The sequence below is a fragment of the Gallus gallus genome, chromosome 2, assembly GCF_016699485.2.
Source record: "Gallus gallus isolate bGalGal1 chromosome 2, bGalGal1.mat.broiler.GRCg7b, whole genome shotgun sequence".
NCBI lineage: Eukaryota > Metazoa > Chordata > Aves > Galliformes > Phasianidae > Gallus > Gallus gallus.
In genome coordinates this window covers 86,798,095-86,819,357 of record NC_052533.1, presented here as the reverse complement: position 1 = coordinate 86,819,357, position 21,263 = coordinate 86,798,095, and the positions used below count along the sequence as shown (strand labels likewise).

General features: G+C 35.1%; 1 long non-coding RNA gene across 2 annotated transcripts in view; it reads right to left on the bottom strand.

Moving 5' to 3' along the window:
• LOC107052668 overlaps positions 1 to 21,019 on the bottom strand; it is a 59,641-nt gene extending 38,622 nt beyond the window's left edge. The window contains exons 1-4 of one of the 2 annotated variants that reach the window (XR_006938518.1): positions 20,500 to 21,019; positions 7,088 to 7,309; positions 5,986 to 6,091; positions 3,283 to 3,344 (exon numbers count right to left, since the gene is read on the bottom strand). This is a non-coding gene — a long non-coding RNA (uncharacterized LOC107052668). Of the gene's footprint in view, positions 1 to 3,282; positions 3,345 to 5,985; positions 6,092 to 7,087; positions 7,822 to 20,499 lie in introns of those variants that run through there. The other variant, XR_001465293.3, reaches the window with a different exon arrangement.
• Positions 21,020 to 21,263: the final 244 nt, after the last annotated feature.

The following is a 21,263-nucleotide window of genomic DNA, read 5'->3' as shown; positions in this document are numbered from 1 at the left end:
AGCTCTAAACACGAGAGAAGATAGTCCAAGTCTCAGAAGACCTTGAATTTTGTATTATTATGAACTATTCAGCCATATTCTTTGTTACTGTTAGCCATGGCAAATAGATGAAATAAGTACATGCATAATAAACCCTTATCTTGCTGTGTAGTCATACTCCAAAAACTTACATGTGCAGGGCAGGCCATTTGTAAGCACAATTCCTTGTAAGATGTGAATCTTGCTAATGTTGGATAAGATCAGATTTTTTTTACACTATCTGTTGGCACAATGTCTCAGCTTGAGCTCTCCTTACTACTCCTGATGAATTTTGAGTACAAGGATAATGAATGACTGTTACTTCTCCTTTGCAGATGATGGTCATAACATAAAAATAGACACTCTCATGTTGTGTTCTACACCTTCTCAGAGTATTTCCACAGAAAAAGAAGCATCGGAATAATATGCATTTTACTGAATCAAAAGTGATGAAAACATACAGGATTTCCACAAAGCTCTCAAACATGAGGTTTTGTGCCAAAAGGAAGAGATATTAAAATACTTATTTGCCTTTACCAAATCACATCTTGGCATATTCAGAAGTTTTAATAATATTGAATGCTCTGATATAGACCAAAAAAAAAAAAAAAAAAAGTATTATAAGTGGATTATGTGTTATTCAAATATGTATATGACATTATGAACAAGGTGGTCCCTTCCAAATGTGTGGAGATTGTAAGAACAGCGAGAGCTAAACAACATCTCTACAAGACCACAGTCTTTGTCTGGATGCTTCCGTTCTCATCATGTTGCCCTTCTCATCATGTCCAGATCTAAACCTTCTCCCTTAGCATTAAAATCCCGGAGCTACTTCACTACATCTCCTGTACAGTGATGGAATAGATGTGCTCTCTCAGTAACTCAGCAGGGAGAAAGTATTTTTGTACAATCAATTTGGATGAAAAAAAGTATTCAAAACAGGGACGTCTTCAGCACAGCCTAACAAGAGGGAAAGTATTCCATTCCCTTGAGAACAGACAATCTGAGCAGTTGCCTTCTCAGGAGGAGCAAGAATGGTTTGAGTTGTACAATGTGCCTGATGCTTGTCCCTGCTGGGAAGATAGCTGCTAAATCCCCATGACATCAATAGTATTAGTTTCATATATGTGTCTGTGTCTGTATAATTGAGCATGCCTGTCTGCATGTGTAAAAGAACCAAGGACTTTGAACATATTAAGGGAATAATTACAGCCAATCTTATCACAGGCTTTTTTTTTTTCTTTGCAAAAATAAACTCCACATCTGGATTTAAAAGTTCACTAGCACTGATAACATCACGAATTAAAAGCAAGTTATAAAAATTTAGTGGTTATATTACATTTTCTTGGATAGTTTCTGGACCACAGAAAGGCTCCCTGCAAAGAGAGAAGTATCCAGACCTCAGACCTCCCACATGAGAGACCTCATCAGGAGGCAGCAGAGCCCTGCTTCCTTTCTCTGTACCCTAAATGAATATTGAATTCTTGTCTGTGAAGTGACTCTTTCTAAAATCACTTTGGTGTAAGGAAATGTGGAGGATATGACTGTGCTTTTTTACTGTATCTTAAACAAGATTTGGAAAAGGGGATGGTTTTCAAGAGCAAAAGTCCTCACTGCTGTAACCCAGAATAACAAGCAATATTTAAATTTTTTATTAAAAACACATAATAAAGAAAAAAAAATAAGATAGACATTTAAAATAAAGTTAAAAAAAAAGCAAAACTTTCTTAATAATCATTTCAATAGTATTAATCAGGAATTTAAGCCCTAATTCTCCTGGAGGTGATGGAGAATCCATTTAATATCTGCCAATTTTTTTCAATTGTTTTTGCAAACGCTAATCAGAAGTTAGTGATTTTCACTCCTCCTTTCAGCAGGAGGTGAAGATCTCATGGAAAAAACTAAGAACTCCATACTGACATTCACAAAAGTGTGTTCCTTGCTGTAACTACTCTAAATGAGTCATTATCTACCCTGATGCATAATATAATATGTCTGGAGCTGAAGTACGAGACTAGGAGTTGGAGTTTAGAGGATTAAGGTGAACATACATCTTACTTTTCATCACTTACCAAATAATTTGCGACTTTTTAAAGAGTTTTACAAGGTTAAACAAAAGCTGTACAGTGTATTATTACCTCTAAGAATTACATCACTCTTTTAGAAATCTTTATACTTCATGGCACTTTACAGTGCCATTGTCAACAGGGCTGGAAGAATACAATAGATAGCTGTTAGAAACTACACAGCATCAAAAGCTTGAGGAAAATAAAGCTCACAGGTGCACTGACCGCAAAACTATTGCAGTAACATAATGTTCTTCAGTGAGCACTGAATAATTTTAGTACACTGTTCTGTGAAATAAAATTCAGAGTTTCTACTGTCTGTGTTACTTAAAACTTTCCTCAGCCACTGCCACTGGACACTTCTACTACCAGTTATGAATTTCATTCACTACAATACCACATACTTTCTCTTCAAATATGTCTAGAACATTTTTTACTTTTTTTACATTTACCAGTTCAGGGCCAAGTTCCCCATGATGTATTAGGTGAGTGTTTTAAGCAGTTCCCATTAAACCCGTCTTACTGGTGGAGGTAGGTCCAGTAAGACAGAAATGGAAATATTATGGTTTTGTTATAACACACTTGCCAGCTTCTTCTTCCCCTGTAGAATACAGTCAGTATTGCACATAGCAGAAGGTAAGAGTCCTTTTATATGAACAGTGAACTTTACCATCTCAACTGCTCCTGACATGAGGCAGTTGTCACAGAGGCTCCGTGTGTCAGATGTATTCAAAAACTAAAAAATAACCTTTTTCTTTTAAAGCCCACAAAGATCATACTTCTCATAACATTGTACAGCAGAGATTCCTGTAACTCCTTGATGATGATGATGACTGTAACACTTGATGCTCCTGTACACCAGGAAAAGAAATTGGTACTTTAAACCATGGAGATTAGTGACATCCACAGGTATCTAAGAAGGAAAGAATAAAATACACTTCCTTCACTGCTGACTGCAGCCCATCAACTGTATGAGCACTGTACAACATGCTGAAAGAATGGAGATAAGTTAATTTCTCTGCCAGCATTAATTACATCTGGAATATGTCAGGAATTTTCAGTTACTAATCAAAAAGACCACTTGCTGAAAATGGATTTAAAAGCCACTGGTTTACTGATAAAAATTATGCAACAACAACAAAATCATAAAAAAAGAAAGGGGCAGAAAAGCTCTATATTTTGTCAGAATACTACTCACCTTTTACTGTTCTCTTTCCTTCTTCCCATTCCCATTGCCGTAGAGTATTTGTACAGGAACTTCTGCAAAGAATGGTGTAAGGAGTCAGAAAAAGCTACATATTGCCAATTTATCTTTGAAAACAAGTAAGTGTTTAAGAAACTTTGGGGATTATGAGACATTTTTTTACCAGCAAGTGTAGCACCACAAAGACATGCCCAGGACTCCAGAGATCTGTGTCCCAGCTAAACTGAGACTCTCAACTCACACTGGCACAGAATTCACAGGTACTTATTCACTACTAACCTTATGGAAGCCAAACTTGAGTGCTTGTCAGCATCTTATCTCTAAGCATACACATTTAATCTTTTTTTAATTTCTCAGGAAAGAAGATCCTGACATAGCCTGCTTTGTTTTTCATTTTGGCTCAGCCAAGTAATGTTTCAATATTTTGTTCTATCACAAAACTAGGATTACTTCTATAGCAACATATATTTCTTGCAACCAGAATAGCCTTCAAAAGAAAGTGCATTTATTCCATGAATATGCAGATTTACTGTGAAGAATATGGGTTTTCTGGGCAAGTTACTATTAAAATTCCCAGTGCTATGCCAAAGGATCCTATTTCTGGAAAGAAACATGAAGAATTTCAATAATCTTGCAGCCACATATTCTGTTATAATAACATTTCACGTGATAATAATATATTTTTTACTTTTATTTTTATTCTTTTTTAATGCTGCCTGATGTCATCATGCTGCTTGGGTAACAAAAAGTCTACTTCTATCTTAAAGTGCTGCATTACATTTCTTCCCCTTGAAATAAAAAGAAGGGAAGGCCTAAAGCAAGGCTTAGAAACAATCATTTAAATATTCCAACTCTAACCACATTGTTTATAAAAGGAGTTCTGAATAAAGAATTTCCCTCCTCCCAGGAGCTGCTTTTAACTTTCAAATGAAGCATGACTAAATTGTAGCAAAGCAGATCTGATGTTTCCAATCAGCTCAGAGAGTTGAAAATAGTTGTGATGTTATCAGACAGTGGGTGATGTGAATGGGATCCATATTCTGACATTGCCTGCATTCTGGTAATAAACTCAGAAAAGACATAAAAATGACTTAATAAAGTAATTGCACATTCTGTTTTATTATTATTACTATTATTATATTTTCCAAAGAAATGTTCCTCGTAATGAAGCATCCATATTTTATTGTTTGGTGATATTTTTGGCAGCCAAATTGTCGATCATGAATAATAATCTGTCTTAAAACAGGAAGCCTTCATTACATTTTCACCCAGGGCCTGATCCAGCTTTCTCTGGGGAAAAAAAAGCAAAAAAGAAGAGGAAACTTTTCCGGTTTTGTGTCCTTTTCTCAATTGGCTGTAACTTGAGCGTAAGCAATAATATTAACTGAGGCCATTGTCTTACAGAGCTGAATTTTTGCAATAAGCACAAACACTTCTAGTGGAGACAAGCAGGACAAGCTGGAGTCTTATACTTTTCCTGACACTGGAAAATGTTATGCTACTGATGAGTTATTCTCTCTTCAAATTATGTTTCATAACATAAATGACCACAATGTGTGCTGTGATGTAAGAACCTTTTGTTCACATGCTGTATTATTATTACTGCATTATCACTGGCTCTAGACTATGCTTTTTTGTAATTATTATTATTTCCTCCTATTCTCTGTTTATTTTTACAGCTAGTTAAAAACAGGTTCATCCAGGACATACAGCATGGATTAAGTGAACTAAGCCTTTTTTCAAGTGAATAAACTAGTTGTTCAGCAGCTGGAGTTTGGTCAAGGAAATAAATTTTACAAGCTGAGTGCAAAATGAAGAGGCAGCATTAACATCTTGTAGTGGATATATTTTTACTGAATTCTAGTGTGAACATGAAGGACAAAATATGGAACATTACTTTTGAATAAAACACACATATTTTCCTGGGTTTCCTTTTCTACAGAAAATATTACAATGTTTTCATTTGCATATGTGATTGCTTGTTGAAGCAATTCTGGTTTCTGTTATAAGAAATCAGGTGGTTATGCTTTTTTTCAAAGCTATACTAAATCTAATAGGATTGGATGCTGAGAGAGAAAACTTAAATAATTTGGTAAAAACTTTGTCTGACTCAAGCATTCAAATCAGTAGCCACTGTAAGGATGCATGTTTTTGAATAAATAAATTTCTGTAAAATATTTCTTCTTTCAAGAGAAATTGCTTCAGAAGTATTATCATTACAGAATAAAGAAAATAGGTTTTCAGTAATACTTTTGTTGCTTACAGACGACATTAGAAGTCAATCTCAGTTCCTGGTAGAAAATATATCTTAGTTGAGTGAAGAAATCATATTTAAATCAGTTGTAGAATCTATGGGCCTCTGGGGAGGCCAAGTAGCAATATGTTTTTGACACCTAATTGACATTATTTTGCCAGGAAAGTTTTCACAAAGTGTTTTAGAAAAAGGCAGTGCCTTCTCAAGGACTGAATATGATATGGAAATTACCGTGTCATGGAATGCATTTTACTAGTGTCTTTTTTTCCAACATTAACTTTAAAAAAAAAAAAAAGATTTTGTTTTCTTTTTCTTTTTTTTTTTTTTCCTTTTGGCTTTATGGAAAAAAAAAAAGTTTTCTTCTAAAAAAATATCAGTGTTTTCTAAATGTGAAACCAGTTTTAGCAAATAATTGCAAAAGACTCAGCAAATATCAGACTTACCCATTGTACTTGGTAATAGAAGCTGCTATTATCCTCCAGTTTTCCCACCACTTTCTGAGGATTTTTTTTCCTGTGATGGGTAGCTTCTCCTATTTCCTAGCTAATTCTGCAAAAAAAAAAAAAAAAAAAAAAAGATGAGGAAGACCAGTCTCTTGGATATACAGATTTCTCTGAAATATGGCAAACCACTTCTATCTACATTTATTATACTACAGTTGTATGCAAACACCATGCTTGCTCTAGCTAAAAGGACAGAAATGGAAGAAGCATAGACCATATAGAGAACAAGCCTCCCCTATGCCAAGGCATGTAGCTTAACTCCACTTGAAAGACAGGTTTGTCAAATGAAATGGTAAGAAAAATGACAAGTCTGAAAAGGAAACTAGGAAAAGGCAATTGGAGAGCCATCATTCTCCATTCCTGATGTTCATGCCACTATGCTCAGTATGTATGAGGATTTTTCTGCTCAAGATGCAATACTTATCAAACTGTTCATTCACTGATTAACAATGAAAAGTCCCGAACCACTCTATTTGTTGGAGCCTCAGGTATGGTTGCACGCTAATTCTGAAAATGGAGATGATCACATTTAATTGCTTCCATGCATTGTTGGATCGCAGATGTGACAGGCAGTGTGCCTGACCACAAATTATTAAAGAAAAACATTAGCTATTCTAAGTCTTGTTCATGAAAAATTGCCAGTGGAAAAAGTCACAGAATCATGGTCTCCTACTACTACACAGATGCCAAGGAAAAGCATATCAGTAAAAGATGAAGTATGCTGTGCTTTTTTGAATAAAAAGGGATCTGACTGCGTTAATTCATATTATTGTTATTTAAATACTAAATAACATGCAGACATCTATCAAGATGACTGACTGCTGGAGTTTACATTTGGTAATTCACAAAACTACGCCATTAGATGTTATTTAGTGATTGGCTGTCTACGAACACAATTTCACACGATTGGCACAACTAAACCATGTTTCAAACAGGTAGGCAACAGAAGTTTTTTCCCATTTTTGGCTCCAAGTCACAGATGTGAACAGTCACGTGTTAGCCTCTTGGTTGCTGACCCATGCTGGGCTGTGCAGATTCATACCTCCACAGGGCAGCCTTCAGGGATGAGTATCCTGGGGAAGAGTGGTACAGCTCCAACAGATGGCTAGGCACAGCAGCACAAGTCCTGCTGAGGGGGACAGGAATGCACCTCCTCAGATGCTGCAGAATGGAGTCCTCTGTTCCCAAGACTGAATCTTGACAGGAGTTTGGGGGTGGAATAGCCAGGAGTTTCCCATCATCCCCTACTCACTTCTGTTTGAGGCTGGGAAGTTGTAGGGAGATAAGAAAAGGTCATTCCATCATTTTCCTGCCATACTTACTTCCTGTAAATTCTTCTTCTACAAAAATTGCCATTCCAGGTTAAATGCAAAAAAAAAAAAAAAAAAAAAATACAAATTCCCTCGCCATTCTTTCTTCATACACACTTCAAACTGTCCTGAGTAGCTGCAGAAAATAGACATCCCAGATTCATTGAGAGTCTATGCTTTGTTCCTAAACTGACTGATACTTCAACTTATGCTCCCAATTACTGACAAAAGAACCACCGTGAACCTGACAGACTCTTATCCAAGCTCCACTACAAACCAAAGTCCTAAGTTTTATGTTTTCTTTAAACAGAGTTGAAGGCACACCAGCAGATAAAAGCACTGCACAGCAATATAGGCAGCCAAAAGCTTTATTCATTTGAGCATATGGGAGTTCTCCAAAGTGTTCCATGAGAAAACATTCATCCAGAAAGTAGGAATCCCATTTTACAGCCTTTTTCTACCTTCATCTCTTATTTCTCACCCTTGCCATTAGCCTATGAAATGTAGAGACGCCTAGCTTAATTTTTTTTCTTCAGCAGGAAGAAATGCTTAAAAATACCAAAGTCATTTATTCCTGGGGGAAAAAAATCCAACTTCCCTTTCACTGATACAAGTATTTGCCCCAGAGAGTGCAAGTAATCCAGTGTACCTTGTGTTTGCAATGCTCAAAGCCAGACACACTGACATTGCATAACACTTAGTCTCATGTGGCACTCTTCTTTTTTTTCTGGTTTAAAACTCATTAGTTGTAATGAAGTCCATGTCTCATCTGGTCAGAGTGCTGCTGTTACAGAGTGACATGAAAGATGTCTGTTGTGATCACAGAGCAATGATTTGAGGGAGTATTTGTGTATGAGGTATGTTCTGCTAATGCCAAAGGCCTACACATAGCAGATGGAGTCTAAGGGCCTCAAGTAAGTTATGGCCTGAACTTCACCTTAACTCAACCTCAGAAAGCACTAACTGATCTGCAACAAAATAGCACTTGGAAAGGAATAGTCAGGCGGTGTGGTAATGGGGGAAGGACACTGGCATGGCTCATATCCCATTTCCCAGTAGACAAAAATTTGTATGCAGTCCTAAATGAGATACACTGCTGAACAAAGAGATGCTTGAACTCCTGTTTCCTTCTTCAGCTTATCCTATTTGTTAGCTTTCTGAGCCTCCCTGTTGAGCCTGCTTCTGCAGTGCTCTATGTTAGGCATTTAAGAACTGCTGTGGCTTACATATGAATCTCTCTAACTAGTGATAGAAAATATTCAGGACAAAGGCAAAATAGATGGGCATAAAGGAGTATTATTAGGGTAAGTATACTTGGCACAACTTTTCCTTTCAACCATCTAGAAGGCTAAAAGTGACTAGTTCCCAACTTTTTGGACTTAAGGTTTCAAATCCAAAAATGTGTATTTACATCTATTATTTATCTCAAATGGTAACAACTGTGAATAAAAACTGACAGTGAGAGCTTCCTATTGTCTCCCCCCATCTGTATTAAGTCTTGATGGAGCATCATGGATAAGTCATGTTGCAAGAGGGGTCCAAGAAAGGATATTCACAAAAAAAAAAAAAAAAAAAAATCCAGTTTGTAGCCCCTATCTACCATTTTCACATGTTTTTGCAAAGATCTTGATCTGCACGCTAGAATTTAACTCGATCATTGCGGTCCTTTTCAACCCAGGTCATTCTATTCTATGACAATTTAAGAGAGAAATTCTTTAGCAGTGAACCAGCAAATTCTGTCAACATACTGCCCTACTTGAGAGACTCAGATAGCACTTTTATTTCCATAGCAGAACAAATGCCCTTTATTGAGCCATGAGAAGATATCCCAACAAAGTATAGAGTACTTAGTGCCCTTGCCATCCATCTTCCAGAACCTTCCCTTTATAGCTGCTCTTAGTACAATTGTGCCTAGTAGTAGCTAGCCAAGGAAATGACCTGTCAGAATACTGAGTCCATTTCCTTGCAATGGTAGGACATAGTCCCATGGGAGGTAATGTATCAGATATTAAAGTGATTTCACACTTGATCTTAGCCAAGAGGTCAGACCTAATATTTATTGTACATGGCAGTTCTATGAGTTTGGCTGCTTGGCTGTTTTGCAGTAAACAGACGAATCCTGCACGATGAGCACATGCTTGCTGTCTTGTCTGTGGCACTGAATCCTGTAAACTGCCCTAGTTGAAACAGCTTTGATTTTCAGATTTGATCCTAGGAATTAAAACAAGGAGTCATTCAAAACATAGCTTGAAAAAAGCTCCCAAAAGCATTGGCAGGGACTCCCAGACTTAAAACATTGTGTGTACATTGGAAAAACCATCCCTAGCTTAGAGCAGTTTTGACATCATTACCCATACACACAGGAATTTGGTACCAGGCAAGGGGCATCCTCTAATAAAATCCTAGCATAATGTATTCAATAAAAAGCCTATCTAGAAAGAAATTAAAAACAAAACATAGTGAATTAAAAGCCACAATGTAGAAAAATAATTTAAAGAATGGAATAATGGAAACAATTTTCAGCCATGAAATGTTTTTATCTTCTGATAACTTGCAAATGGTAAAGCCATGAATTTATGCATAAGATACAGTACACAACAAAGAGATAATTCATATTCAAATCTCATGGTCTTCCATCACACATCTCTGTTTATATGTAGATATTCTTACGAGAAAATGACACCAGGCACAACCAAAATTATGAGACAGCAAGTCAAGCCTGAAGATAATTACTTAGTTCACAGATGCACAGTGAAATTCTTCAGCTCACTGTCTTGGTCTCCTGCAGTAGCAAATGTATCATGTGAAAGCAGTAAAGTAGAAGGACAATCTTTCCTTTCCCTTTTTTTCCTTGTAACACTGAATGAACTAATAACTGCTAGGCAAATGCACAGCCAGTATTTGAGACAGAAGGGGGATCAGGGGGCAGGCTGAGAACACCAACAGCCAAAATACATTCTCCCTTACATAAGGATAAATTTTGAGAAAGTCCATTGAATTTAGCTGAGTTACTTTGATTACCAAGTAACGTAAAGATTGGGAGGAAAAAATGGAGAAAATGATCAAATTTTACTATGGGAAGGCATTTGTTTTTAGGTGAAATGCACACTATACAAACTACAAGGAGTACTCAGTGTCCTAGTTAAAGGTAATGTGATAGAATAAAGCAATGAAAAATTAATCTAATCTCATAAAATAAAAGCATTAGAAAAACTTATTTACAACATTTTCCCCTTGATAAAAGGGACTATTTATCATTTTGTCAAGATGCTTAGCTATTCAAGGTCTTCGTTAGACTAGCCTATTGAGATATATTTAGCAGTTTACACAAGAAATGCCTTAGTATTCTCTTCTTCCTGAGAAAAGTTTGACTATTTACGGTTTCATCAAGACTCAGATTTTCCTTTTCTTTGGCTCAAAACAGTCAACAGAGCAATTAATTATGACATTTCTCTCAAGATGACTACAGGTTGGAAAGTGTGCAAAGCGTCTGTTTAATATAATGATACATTTAAACTTCCTAATTGCTAGAATCGTGATATACAATAGTCTTTTCTCATGGAAATTGTGATTAAATAGTCATAGGGTGTCTAAGAATAAAGTACTTCTGGCACTTCTGTAAAATAAATATAACATCAAGAAGATTTTGTTCTAATGAGTCTTAAAACAGCAACATGTTACCTTTAAAAATGCCAATGCATAATTCTGCCTCAGGATTTTTTAATGTGAATATTCCTATTCTTTCTCCACTTTTTTTTTTTCCTTCTTCTTTTCCAGTCTCCTCAGTCACTTATAAAATGCTCAATCATGCATTCTGCTTCTCAGTAAAGATGTAGAAGTATTTGCAACAATCTTCTGACTGTTCTGGTCAAGTTCATTGCAAATTATTTGTTAAGGATATATTATAATGTAACATTGTGACTCAAAATGTGCATTCACAATTTGCTTAATGTAAACCAAGCACCACATATCCACCTAGTTTAAAACTGGTTGAGAGATACATCTTTTTGAAGTGGTTTAAATGTGTGTTTGGTAGGATGCACTGCATGCTCCTAGATTCAAGGATATGTTCGTGATCCTAAGAGGACCAAATGTAGCAGATGAATACAAGCAAGTAAATTCTAAGATCTGCTGAGCTGAGTTACAGTGGCAAAATGTAAACATTACAAGATACTAAGGTGCATCAGCTATTAACTATGGTAATGATGAAGCAAAAACACTTTAAAAATCTGAACATATAAAAAATTCATCAACATGAATTTAAAAGACAATTATCTTAATTTGGCAATCTTTTAACAGAACTTGTCTAAAGATATGTTGAAATTATAGACTTCATTTGGAGAGGCTGGCTGCACTGAAAAAATGAATTTGAACAGATTATTTTCTTTAAGATTTTTTACAGGATATTTGAATCTGATTTTAGAAATCTGTGTTCATGGAAACTAGATAAAATGCTGGTGGGAAAATTACTGAAAAGTAATAGCAAAAAAATACCTAAAATAATTACGTACAGTTTTGCATTTTCAGTTATGTAAGTAATTGATGGGACTGCTTCTGTAGCAGAAAATGTATTGCAGAATCTCAGTTCAGTTCTCAATGATAACTTCAGAAGCTTGATGGAAGTTCAGAGTAATAAGTCCATATGTTGCATCCAATTTTGTAAGAGATGTTAATTTACTAACATTCTGCCAATTGCAAGCTTTTTATTTTTTTCTTTTTATTTCACATAAAAAGAAGATTTTTTCTTTTCTACTGTAAGACAAATATATTTTATGATCTTAAATTTATAGAATAATTTAAGAGTAGCAAGCCTACCATTTAATACCAATATATCATAACAAGATGACCATCCCCAGATAGTTAAAGAAACACAGTTCATTTCTCTAATTCATATTGTAATAAATGTTTAATAAAGGTGAGTTTGTAATTCAAAACTCATATTTGATTTATTCCATCTCTTTTTTTTTTCTGTTCATAAACTTTCTTAAAACAGAAGATATTATTCTTCATTTACTGAATTATTTGAATTACCGATTTATTCCTCAAAACTCTACTGATAATTTATTAGATAGCTACTACTTTGGTGCATTTTATTTTGAACATTTAATTTAAAAATCAGATTATTTATATTAGCTACACAGTGCATCTTTACACATAAACTAGATAAGCTTTACTATTAAACTTCAGGTATCTGATGCAAATTATTTGATTACAATTCAGCAAGTTTTCATCAAATAATATTATCCACTGTAGTATTTTACAGAACATGAACATACAAATACATGTCAATATACAAAAACAATTTGTCTAAAATTTCCATGATTTCACAGTTTCCAAGCCCTTAGTTAATAGGAGGCCCAAAGAGATTGTAGATGCCCCTGTAGGCATTCAAGGCACGGCTGGATGTGGCTCTGGGCAGCCTGGTCTAGAGACCCTGCACATAGCAGAGGGGTTGGAACTAGATGGTCTTTGAGGTCCTTTTCAACCCAGGCAATTTTGTGATTCTATGATTCTATGATGATATTTTCATAGGAAGGGCTATAATCATTTCTTCAGTGTCAAAATTAACACAGATCTTTCTAATGTGTACTATCTAAATACACAGCTAAAAATGTGTGTACTACAGCAGCATAGCTACCACAATTAACTGTAAGTACTGGAAAAAAGGCTGTTCAAGCAGACAACACAATCTCAAGTCAGAATCCACATGACATTAACACATTATATTGTCTAACTGAGAAGGAAAGCAGAAAAAAAAGATGTAAGCATCATTTCTTCTTCCTCTTACAACCTTTTTCTCAATTAATGCAGCAGTTCAATTGGCTTTTATTTTTTTCCCCTGGAAACAGTCTTCCTTTTTTGAAGGAAATATTCTCAGACTGCATTTTCTTATCCAGTCTGAGGATCTCCTCTGCACTCTCTGGAATCCCAATGATGTCAAAGGCAGATCTGCATGCAGAGCAAGTGCAGAGTAAGCACTTGGGAACCATCCTGTGGTTAATTAGAGGAAATCTTACTTTCTTACAGGATAACAGACTCAAAAGACTTATGGATTTCAGTGATTTAACTGTTCACAGCCACCGTAGCAGAGAACAATTCATTAACAAGAATGTAGAAAAATATCAAAGCTAACTTCAGCAACATGATTTCTTCAATGCTCACAGTACAAGCGAGCCTTAAAATAATCATTGTGAAAAGCTAACAAATAATATACCAAATAGCTCCCTTTCCACACTCTGTGGGCTTTCTATAAATTATCAGCACAATCGGAAGTGTTAAAAAGTCCAAAGAAAGCAATTTGCAAACATCCTTAGGGACCATGTTATAGAAAACCACCCAATCCCCCAAGATGCATATAACTTCATTTACTTTTGATGTTGCTTTTGTTTTCTTAATTCTGTCTGTATGACCAAGACTTTCAAAATCCATTTTAGATGTCTTTTTAAGTAATGTTATTAGAGGATTGTGAAATAATATGGCAAAGGTAATGGCTGCTTACCATGGCTTCATAATGATGAATGCTCTGAAAGGCATTTCATCATCACAGATTTTTAAGTTCTATGTCATTTTCTTTAAATGATTTCCACTTAAAAGCATGATTCCATTGTTTTCAATTTCATTTGAACTAGAATTACTGTGCAACATAAATTAATGCAGCTAAATATTTGAAACATGAGCATTGCTCACTTAAAGAGTGCTAACTTGAAGAGTTACTGAAATACCATGGTGGGGTATTATGTGGGTTGTATTCCAACAGTTTCTCTGTCAAATGTGATGACTAAAGCTTTGCAGCTCTCACGCAGTCCTCTGGCCTGATATTCATTAGAGTAACCATACTTGAACCTCGGTGGACTGGATTCTTGTCTAATTATGGGTTTCTAACATGCTGTACACACATTGTGTTTTACAAGGGCTGCTCTGAAAATAATGCCTCTTATTTTATCATGTTGGCCCACGATGTCCGAAGTGGATGTTGATGGTATGGCAGTAGAGGTTGAACCTTCCCACCAATATCCTATTACATTTTGTTGCCAAGTGACAGATACCAGCAGAGGGGCAGTCTGACACAATGACGTCTGACATGGAGGTGTGTATGAAGCAAAGATATTTCACTGAATTCCTCCATCCATCTCCACACATCTCCCATTGGCATTTATTGATGTTTCCTGAAAACTGATGGAAACCAAGCAGTGGATGTGAGCACAATGAGGCAGTGGGTGGCGTGTTTCATCAGTGGCGATGGTGACAGTAGGTCACCTCTGCTGTGAGAAGCACAGTATTGCTGGTGAAAATGCACTGCTTCTGGTAGTAACAATGCTGAAAAATAGTGTTTTGTAGCTGAGAATTTTCTCTATCAAATAGTGCTATTGCACTCTTTGTATTTGTTTTAGTTTCTGTAGAAACAAATAGAAGATATTACTTTTGGAGCTACCTACCTAATCAATTTGTTCATTTCAGTGATGGGCTCCTCTCTACTCCCTCATTTCTATACCTTTCTGTAGTCTAATGTTAAAGCACCAGACTATTTATTTATTCACTCTTTTTAGCTGTTCTGGAATATGAGACAGCCAGTCACATAAATCCCAGGTAATTTAAGTTAATCTAAGTTAATACATAGAAAAATTGGACAAGTTTGAATTAAGCATGCATCTACCTTGTTAAAAACAAAAAACAAATAAACAAAACAATAGTTTGCCTACATTTTTCTGCTTTCTCTTCTTTTCTTTTCTGTACTTCAGAATTTGGGTCATTGTCTTCTAAGTAGCCCTACTGTGCATAGCTTCTCTTTCAGAGCAGAGAACCCCATTGGTCTATATCTCCTGTGTTTGAAATAGCTAGCACAAAATCTGTTCTTTACTAGCCTGTGTTGCAGATGTGTTAAACTTCAAAACATTCCTAACAAAAAGCTGCAGTCTTTTATTCAAAATATAGTTAGTGATAGTGACAATGACAGCAATAATGATAGTTTTTATAGTTAGTTATACAGTCAAAGCAGAAAAAAAAGAGTGTTTTACACATCTATTCTTGTCAATCTATTTGTTCTATGGAAATATAAGTATGACTCAGCAGGGAGGTATCAAAGATGTACTCTCACAGTATTACTTGCAGAGCAGAATACCATTCTTAAATGAACATGAGTTATTAGAAGATATGGGACAGAAGTAAATTAAAATAACATAGTTGAACTGAAATGTTCTATTTCAATTTCCTGGAAGCACTGAAGATAGTACTACTACTAACAATTACAAAATTTTACATCATATCAGGGCTACACTGTACTAAAACATACATATGTATATATGTGTACACATAGATTCCCTCAAATTTACTATGAAATGAATAAGGAAGACAAAAAAAATATATGATTTACAAAAGATCACACATTAGATACACTACTGAGAAGTAGTATCTCAAATCACAGCCCACTACCTGGTCCCACACATAGTAAGAAATATTGACTTTTTGCACAGTCCACAGCAGATATAATTTTTAATAGTCCGCCCTGCTTTTATGAATTTATGGATGGAGGTTTTCCACGTATTTCATAAACAAGAATTTATCTTGCAAATTTTACCAAAAAAAAAAAAAAATTAATGTAATCTTCCTTTTGTTGTATATTTTAGCTAGCATTTTAAATGTCTGGAGCATTTCAAAGTCCTCTGAAAAATAAAATCCTTTTCCCTGTGGACTTCATAACATCATATATGAATTCCAATACATAAGGTATGTAGATACCATCACTGTCAGCATCAGCATAAGAAAACTTTGACATAAACATTTGAAAGGAAAAGGCATGTCAGAAGTCCAGGGAATTGGGAGGAAAACAATGGGCATATGAATCAGAGACAGCAGAAAAACAGCATCTGAAGGATAACTTTCCAATGTGTTTGTAAAATAAGTCATGGGAAAAAGTAGGCAATGTTATTTAGTAGTAAAATTTGACTCTTGTAACAGAGTAACAGCTTAGATTCAAGTGTACAGAAGAACAAGACAATTGGTGCAGTAATAGAAGCTGAAGAGAGTTATCTTAGATACTGCATTGAAGAAGCTAAAGTAGTGAAAACTAGAAAGAGAGTTACAAGTACTGGCTTCGAGGAAATCAAGGTAAACACTATAGTGTCAGAAGTAATAGTAGCAAACAACACAGCACAGTTTGCATTATAATTTCTCTGTCCAACAACAGAAACTCCTAAATACATGGAAGTATTTTAAAAGCTGCTGAGTTTATTTCAATGATGGCGACTACATACTAATCACTTTGGAGAATCAGGAAGCTTTCAGACTGCATCAATGATATTCAGACCTTAAACACTGACTTTTAAGCTAGTAAGTACATCCAGAAATTTGTACACAAATTTCAGCTTCAAGTCTGAGTAAGAGAGAATGAAGAGAACTTAGAAAGTTGCAAGCAGAAAGTACATCAGTCATGACACACTATCCAGTACAATTTTTACATATGTTTGTCCTGGTTTTGTTTTCTTTTCTTTTTTTTAATATGTGGCTCTGTTACTAGTCTCTCACCATACTTTCTCTGAGCATGAACAACTATCAGTCTTTGCATGAGTTCCAACTCACTTCATTTTTCTTCAGTTCATTCAGCATGAAAGAACAACATTTGAAATACCCATATAATATATTTTTTGCAAAGTTTGGATCTTGGATTTAGTAGCTTGCAAAATATTTGGTCACTTTATCAAATTAGCAGCACAATCACAGCTCCATATGGCAACAAAGTTCAGTTAGTATCATGCTGGTCTGTTATAAATGTCTCTATGATGAATTTAGAAAAGAAGAGAGGACAAATGTATTTGCTACTGTTGCTGGCATTCCATCTTTTTCTTGTATATTGATGGTTCTGCTTGACCCTCCACCCTGGCAGGGAATCATTCAGTTTATGAGTATTTTTCATAACTCCCAGCCTTTCTGAGAGCAAAGAAGTTTAACTGCACACTATAAATATGTAATATGAAAGCTTTGTAAGCTGTCACAGAATATTCCAGTGTTTAATGACAGTTTTCAAAATGTGAGACTTGCAGATCTCAGAAAGAATGCATACCTTGGCCACTGAAATATATCCACACTTCCACTGTATATATTTGAATATTTCCGTATTTTAAGCTATTCACATCAAGGCTAACCAGAACCAGAAATCTCAGAGTGAGTGCTACTCACAAATCCTTTGGAATCACAAAGGAATCAAGTCAGGAGCTGAGAGTGTGAGTGGAAATTTTTTTCCTGAGTACCAGTCCTATCCTACTGAGGAGACAATGCTGCCAAAACCAAAAATTTCCCACTATTCAAAATCATTCACGCAAAAAAACTTAATATATAAAACATTCTTTCATGCTGTAAAATTAAAGCAAATCAATAAAGAATTTTCTTGAGTGTACAAGATTATAAGAAAAGTTATAGTGGCTTCCAAAATTCAGGTCAAACTTCTCAGAGAAGATGAGCTCAGAAAGAATAATTGCACCTGCAGATAAAGTTCTGTCACATCAAAAACAAGGAGTATTTGTTAAATTTAGGACTGAAGGTGGGCTGATGTTTTCTGCATATTTTAACTATTAAGAAAATGGAAGATTGGTTCTGTAAACCCTACAGTAGCTGGAGAAATTAGGACAGCTTCCATGTCCTTCCCGCTGCTCTTGCATAAAGGAAAGTTTAAGTAGCAGATTTGTGTTTTGGGATATTTCTCAACTCCACCTCATTTTTGCCCCCTCTGCAAAACAAGACACCAGCAGTTCCCATTTGAGTTCAAGCCAGGAATGGACATGAGGTAAAATGGTTTGGACTGCAGCTGCCTTTCCGCTCTTGAGACATGATGGCCTTTATTAGAGACACACCCTGCACACCTCTGAGAGGTGAGGGAGAATTACTGTGCACTTTCAGTGCAGCAAGAGACCTGACTACATGAACTCAAATCTCATTTTAGACATAAAGGAAATCTGAAGAATTGTTCTGTTTCTACAACTAAAATCACAAAGATGGAAGAGGCATTAATTTTATCAAGGATTCATTACTGAACTCAAATGTGAACTAATTAAGAAATCTGATGTAGATTATCAACTTAAATATATATTTTTTTTATTTAGAATATACCTGCCATTGTCTTTAATTTATAACCATCTGCTTTAATAATTGACTACTGACCAAAAAATCTACAGAAAACAAATCTCAGCTGTCAAATCTGAAAGAATGCTGTGTCCAGAAAACCCCGTATCACTAGACTGCATTTATGATTCAAATGCATCGCATATAACCTAAAACAAGTTCAGAAATGAATCCATTGTCACTTTAACTTGCAACGTACCTTCAGCATTAGAACCAATATCATAATTGCAGTTGCCACAGTTACTGAGAGAGATTGTACATCTTATAAACTAAAATATCTAGGCGCACAATTTGGGGTTAAGAAAATAAATAACCAACATAAATACCTGCTTTTATTGCTTATTGTTCTTAAGTGACATTGCAGTAAAATGACTAGATCAGTAATCTTACGGTTATTTAAATGCTGTATTACTAGCAAATAACATAAATGATATTCCACAACAGAAATATATAACTATTCAATATTTAAATTTTTCTTAATATATTTATTGAACGCTTAGCATGCAATACACTCAAAACCAAAAGTAATCAGAATTCCTGAAATGTTAACAACTATAGATCTTAGTCAGATACCTTTATATCAAAAGGAAGTAAGGAGATCAGATAGATAAAAAACAATAATAATAATAATAAAGATTATTGAATGCATTATTTTATCTGCATACCAACATCTCTATCAAAGCTTAGAATATTGTCTATCTTAATCTAATGTGGAAGGATTCAAATTACTCTTATTTTATTTTATTTTTTTAATAAAGAGAGATCATTTTTTCTCTGTAACAATATCACAACCAGAGACTCACTCATATGAAGGACTGGAGAGAGACAGACAGAAAGGATGCTGCAGATGTCAGTGTACACACAGACTGTGTACAAATTGCAAAAAGGAACCAGATACAGAGTAACAAAATTCTTGCATAAATCAATGAATTATGGGAGTCATTCTGAGATTGCCTGGTCTCTTTTTATAATTCTAACATATATTCTTGAGGAATAAAAAGAGAAGCATCTTTGGGAAAGAGAATAACAGTAATGTACAAAAAAAAAAAAAAAAAAGAACCACAACACCACAGTATAAGGTATGAGTTATGAATCTAGAAGCAATCTGTTTTCAGAAGTTGCATTAATTTTAATAAAACAGCACATCACATTGTTTAGTTTGTAGTTTTTCTTTGTATGTTTCTAGTAATATAAATTGTTATTGCAAAATAATTATAAGGATTAAGCTATTATGATACGTTCAAGTGATATTAAACAATCATAAATTTTCATCCCAAATCTTCTCTGAATTTTGGATTCTAGAAATTAATTTCTTCGTAAGCCACAGTCATTGTACTACAGGAAATTCCTTGTACTTTTTCATCACCCACAAAGTACACACGTAGAGGTTTTTTTACTTCTCACATAGTGTTGTATTATGGCTACTGAAGACTGAAACAGGTGTTATGGGATACAGTAATTATAATCTGCATTCTTTCTTCCCATCTTTCCATATTTCAGTGAAGGATGTTCTAAACTTATTATTCTAAACAGTTATTTTAAAAAGACTTTATTAACCACTTATTAAAATGAAGCAAAACAGTACTGGAAAAAGAGACAATCCCACAGAAATCTATAGCCATTACAAAAGGAATTAATATACTGTCTGGAGCCAGCAAATAGGAAAGAAAGACAGAACACTGTTTGGGGAGAGAATACCAAAACATTCCATGTTTGACAAAATCAAATACACATGACATTCATTTGGTTCCAGCACTATACTAGTCACGGACTGAGAAGCAGATTTATTTATTATTATCTCTAGCCTTCATTTGAAGACTGGCATCTGACTATCATTGCTTAAGATAGTAACAAGACTGCTTAGAAATCCATTTTATGTAAGTTATAAAAAGAGAGAAGGGCCACTAGATACTAAATATCTTTACTGGAAATAGCCTAGGAGTAAAAGAGTATGAGAAATTACTACTAAGAGTAAGAGGTTGTCAGGAGGCTCTCTATCACAGGTGTAGCAGACTGCTATGACAATTATTACCTTTTCTCCCGTGTTCAGTGCAGTAGGAAAGCAGGGAGCATCTCTCCACCCAGGCTGCCTCTGTATTCTGCTGCCTCTTGTGTAGACACATGAGCTTACAGAGATGGGAACAGCTCCAGACTCCGTTCATTACCACTTTTCTTCTTGTCTCTTCCTCCACATTGTCTGGGGAAATTGCTTAAGAGGAAACCCTAGCACGTACTACTGTCATGCTGGTGATTTGCTTTCATGCAACCATCTGCAAAGTCCTGAATACAGCAGCTCTCATGGACTCGCATAAGTCCCTGCAGAGTAAAGCTTCAAGGAAATAGCCCAGTAGCATCTCCTTACTTTCACACCCATATGTAAGTTTCAGCAGCCTGTACACACCTTAATGAATTAGTGGATATTGCATATAAAATAATTAAAGAGATCAGTGTTGTCATCTCCACTTTACAGATGGGAAAAATGAGACATGCAGATGCAGTGAAACTCCACAGGGTCCCATAGGAGACAAGACCGTAGATTAAAGTAAGGAACCCTTCTTGGCACTTTTACTGCTCAAAAAAAAAAAAAAAAAAAAAAAAATAGTTCAGACACGAATAGGAAAGATATAATACTTTAACTTTGGAATTATAATCAGTATTTAATCTTTTATTAATTACAATTAGAGGTGTTATGTGAAAGAAAGAAAAAAATAATGGGGGGGAAAAATGAAAGTCCTAAGCCTATAAACTTTTATTTCATGTATATTTATTCACTGTATTTTAAAAATGAATAATAAA